We start from the raw sequence: 5260 nt of genomic DNA, 5'->3' as shown, positions 1-5260 counted from the left end.
GCTCGCCAACACTATCTTCAATATTCTGAACCTTTTTTCTATACTTTCTATGCTTTGAATTCTATCATTTTCAATGTTTCGAATCCTTGTTCCTAAGTCTCCTATGGTTTGTACAAGTTCCTTATTGTTTGCTGTAATCTCAAACCATTTCTTTAAGAATATCATGTTAATGATGAAACCCATTGCTATTACAAAATAAAAGTACATATTGGTCCAGTCATAAGTTTCTTCTTCTAAAATCCTTTCTACATATGAAGTAAAATAGTTCCTAAAGTTCTGCATTGTAAAATTACCTGCCATAGTTATGGAACAATTGATCTCAGTTTTTATATCAGCTTAAATTGCAAAGGATGTTACAATTACCTTAGGTGTAATTCTGCTGTCCTGGGACTTTGATGCTTTTAGTTGTAGATCTCAGCTTGTGGTAGTTATGCCTGGAGGTGTGCCACCAAATAGTGCCTAGCCGCCGAGGCCCGTCTGATCCCAGTTTTGCCTAGAAGTATACTGCCTAATATTGTCCAGCAGCAGACAATCCTTCTGATTCCGGTCCCTATGGAATAGCTCTTAACCAACTATGGCAAGCGAAATTTTGTTAAAAGGAGACTTCTAGAATTGCTGGAACACAAGACTAAGGGCCGGAAAACACGCAAGCAGGGCAGGTGCCGAGCGGCTCTGTGCGAATGCAAAGTCCCATGCGGAAATGGGCAAAAAATGAGAAGCGGTGAGTGCCTTATCAGGTCCACTTTGGCAGCAAAGATCTCCTTTGCCGTAAGGAAGAGGCAAATGTCCCAAAGCTGTGGTGAGTACACCTGGTTAAACCCTGCCCGTTGGGGTATGTGGTGGAGGGTAGCGGTGTCTGCCGCCTTGGTTTCACTCAGGTCCCGTGAAAATCCTAATCCCGCTTCTGACACCACATATCGCGGTTAAATAAGGATCAGGATAAACAAATAGTCCGAATAGATGTTTATTCATGGAGAAATAACTTACAAACTAGACAGATGAACACCAGGAAATTCAACCCGATTCACTCCTGTCTGAGTCATGCCAGCAAGAGAGCTTTTCCAGGCTCTCTCTCAGAACTCCTTCCACAGGTCACTCCTGCCCATGGCTCCACCCCCCAATGGGCGTGGTCAGTGCCACAGAAGGACCATCTCACTACACACCAGTGTTGTGAAAAAGCCTTACAACATTCACTACATTCATAGCGTTTCTCACCAGTATGTGTTCTTTAATGTTTTTTGAGATGATTGCATAGTGAAAAGACTTTACCACATTGATTACAATCTTGTGTTTTCTCTCCACTATGTGTTCTAATATGTCTTTTAAGCATAGTATGTCTTGCAAACACTTTACCACATTGACTACATTCATAGGTTTTCTCTACCGAGTGTTTTCTTTCACGGAGTTGGAGGAATCATTGGCATGAAAAGACTTCACCATACTGAAGACTTCTATATGGTTTCTCTCCAGTGTGAATTTTTTCAAGCCTTTGAAGATGCCTGTAACATACAAAGTTATTCACACATTCATTGTGTATATTCACAGGATTCACTTCCGTATGGCTTCTTTTATTACTGCAAAGATAATTGGCATATGTAAATCTTTACCACATGCATGATACTAAAGGAACTTAGTACATGCATAAAATAAATTTATAATTTGGCCTACGTGTAGACAAGATTAAGATATTGAAATTTACTTTCATAATGCTTCCCTCGTGAGGTATTGTCTTGCTTTCAAAGAAGATACCTGTGATTCAGAGTATGAGCCTTTATTTCATGGCCCACATTTACTGCATATGTTCACATGAGATTTCTCACATAATTGAAAATAATTGGACCATTGCAGACATTTGCCATATTTATTGCATTTATCAATTTTTCCATTGTATGAATCATAATACACTGGCCAAATATACCAGTACAAATGGAAACATTCACACATTCATATGGATTTACTGCAGTGTATTTGTTGATATTTTTCAGATGATGTTGGAATACTGATAAATTTCAAACTGGTTTCACACTCAACAATTATTCTCAAAGTGATGACTACTGAATATCTTTTATTTCTTCTCAATGTCCTAAGAGAGAGAGGTATGTTTCTTCTTTCCATATTCTAAATTCACATGGCTCGTAACATATATTCCTTTTATTTTCCCTAAGTGTTCTGGTACATAATGTCTCTGTGTAGACCTAGATAGCCTGGAACTCACTTTGTAGACCAGGCTGATCACAAAATTTTGTGATCCACCTTCCTCTTCATCATGAATACTGAAATTAAAGCCATGGGCCACAGCTACCTGACTCAACATATGATATACTTATTAAAGTAACAATATCAATAAAAAGGATTCCACATTGCATTCACACACTTTGACTTTCTTTTCCTCACAGACATGTGTTATAGGGATTAAGGTTTCTCCACAACAAACTTCTTGACACTCATAAAATGACCTTTTCGATATACATAGAAAAGTCACAAATATATAAGTAATGCCTGCTTTATTACAGACTATTTTCTTAGTAGGTGTTGGATATATACTTATGACCTATGAAACAAGTATACTGTTTCAAATATCTGAATAGTATGAAACTCAACAGACAGGCATATCTACAGCATAGATCTCCACGCGCTACAATTCTAGGGTGTTATCTGTTAAGGAATTATTTCCTTCTCTTTTTACATGAATGCCTTGGAAACACAGAAGAGTTACCTTTCACTGATACATATGGTTTGGGCAGAAAATGAGAACCATCACTATACTTTAAGCTGCACTTATTTTCACTGTTTAAATTTTTTATGTGTGTCTCTTCACTAAAATTTCCAGAATACATTAAAATATCGTTAGAGCAAAATTTTCATATGAAAATTTACCTTCTATGTCTTCTAGAAGTTTGCCAATGATCTTCCATATTATGGTCATCCCAAATGTAGCCTGAAATAACAGAATATATATGATGTATTACTGTAAATTGTACAAAATTTCTGTTAATAACTTCATTGACACTTTCACCAAAGTTTCCCTTTTCTCAATTAAAATTACAGAATAGTATCTGTAACCAAGAAACATTGGGTCTCTTATTTTAAAATATGAAGGAAAATACAGTCTCACCTGTAGTAGTGAGGTTCCTGTAGGTGTCCAGCATCACATCTGTGTAGAGACATTTCTGAGAAGGATTTAGCAAAGCCCATTCTTCCTGAGTGAAGTGAATATACACATCATCATAGGTCACTGCATACTACAATAAACCATACGTGTGTGACAAAGAAGTCTAATACACTCACTGTAAATACAAACTTCCTTGACAATATACTTATATAAATCTGGAGCCTCGGACACTTATTTCATGACATAGTCATTATAATGCATTCACCTAATCCATTTAGAAGAAAACTGAATAGGAGGTTAACATGCACCATTTCTTGGCCCTTTAAGTAGCATATAGCCATGAGAAAAAAAATCCCAATAAACAGGCATAAAGGGAGAGGCAAGCTTCCAGAACAAACTATTGAGAACACATCAGAAATAAATTGTACAATGGGGACAGCCTGTCATTGAAATAACCCAGGCTCTGGGAACGACATCCGCCTTTGTTAGATTTTCATTGCTGTTAAGAGACACCATGGATCAGGGCAACACTTTCAAAGAAAACATTTAATTGAGGTGTCACACTGAAAATTTCAGAGGTTCAGTTAATCAACATTATGGCAGGGGCCATATCAGCATGCAGACTGCTGCAGTCCATGAGGTTAGAGTCCTTGCAGCATGACTCAGAGGCAACAGGGAGTTTCTGACGCATTGGGCATCATTCTGAGAATAAGAAACCTCATGTCTCATCATAAAGTGACGTGATTCCTCTAACAGGGTAAAGTCCAGTACAACAAAGCCACACCACATCTGCTATCACTATTGGGAACTCACAGAGTATGGACTGACAATTGGGGGACCTTCATGGCACCAAACTAGACCATCTGAATGTGGCTGACTCTTAGGTGACTTGTTCTGTTTGGCGGCCCCTGGCAGTGAAACAAGGACCCATCCCAGGAGTACATGTGTAATATGAAACAATAGGTCACACTTTACTGACAGGTCCTAAGGAAGAAATGCCATAAGATGAGAAAAGTAGGGGAGGCAGAACAAAGAAAAGATGAAAGCTTGGTCAAGGGTGTTTTGCTGAAGCTATGTATTATTCTAAGTAAGCTTCATATGAGGAATAGTGTCTTGTATACTACTTTCATGGGGGAATGGAAGTAGGGACATCTAGGAAGTCAACAGAGTTAACATTTAATGGGGCAAACTCAGGAAAATGCTACCCAAATAGTGCAGGGGGCAAACAGGGAATCCCAATAACATTACCGACTAATCCCTCAGTGGTCAGAGGCCCAATAACCACAGTTCCATGTAGTGTGAAGAGTTGTGTAATTGGGATCTGAATTAGCCCCTCCACAAAGGCCCTGGCCATAGATAATTGCATTCTTTCCCAAGCATCTTCCTTGATTCAAGGGATGAGCTCTATTTTATTCTCAGTAGCTCAAAACCTGATGGAAATCACCTAAGGCTACAACCCTGAAGCTGTTATTTGTTCTGCCAAGAACTTTCCTGTGTTTCAGAAGGAACAATGTTACTTCTCCATGAGTGGGGATCTACACAAAAATTCTTGCTTGCTCAGTCCAGCCCTCAACACTTCATTGTTTTCCTTTTCAAACTGTTGTCACCTGGGCTCATCTTGCCCATATGACAGAGTCATGATTTTTCTCCAGAAGAAAATGGATGTGTATGGCACACCATGACTTAATGTTCATTATGGCCCAGTAAGGAACCCTTGAACAGCTTGTAAAAGCCCTGCTCCATTGAAATCAGTGGTTAGTCTATTACCATGGTTTGGAGACATATGTCTGGACTTTCCTGGGGAGCAAATATATTTTAGAATCATAATCTCTAACATGAGTGGATAGCATGAAACTCATTTTATTTATTTATTTTTTTATTTAATTTTAGGTGCAGCACTTTGTCAGCTAAAGTCTATTTTGAGAGACTAACTATCCACCAAGAATTGGTAAATCTTTATATCAACAACTCCAGTCTTTGACAAAACAGCTGAATGGTGGAGTGTCGTCCAAAACAAGAATGCCATTTATACATGCATTTGACTATAACCTAGCAATGGGGAGGCAGTAGCAGGCAGATCTCTATGAGATTGGGGATAGCCTGCACCACACAGAAAATTCTAAGTCAGGCTGCAAAGCTACAAGGAGA

At 38.6% G+C, this 5260-nt stretch overlaps 1 long non-coding RNA gene across 1 annotated transcript; it reads right to left on the bottom strand.

Moving 5' to 3' along the window:
- Positions 1 to 1426: 1426 nt before the first annotated feature.
- On the bottom strand, positions 1427 to 3241 carry LOC127214592 (uncharacterized). Its single transcript, XR_007833873.1, has 3 exons — positions 3116 to 3241; positions 2878 to 2938; positions 1427 to 1499 (listed from the first exon to the last, which is right to left on the bottom strand). It is a non-coding gene; the product is annotated as an uncharacterized LOC127214592 (long non-coding RNA).
- Positions 3242 to 5260: the final 2019 nt, after the last annotated feature.

This window comes from Phodopus roborovskii, unplaced genomic scaffold (genome assembly GCF_943737965.1).
Source record: "Phodopus roborovskii unplaced genomic scaffold, PHOROB, whole genome shotgun sequence".
Lineage (NCBI taxonomy): Eukaryota > Metazoa > Chordata > Mammalia > Rodentia > Cricetidae > Phodopus > Phodopus roborovskii.
This window is presented reverse-complemented; position numbering and strand designations above follow the sequence as displayed.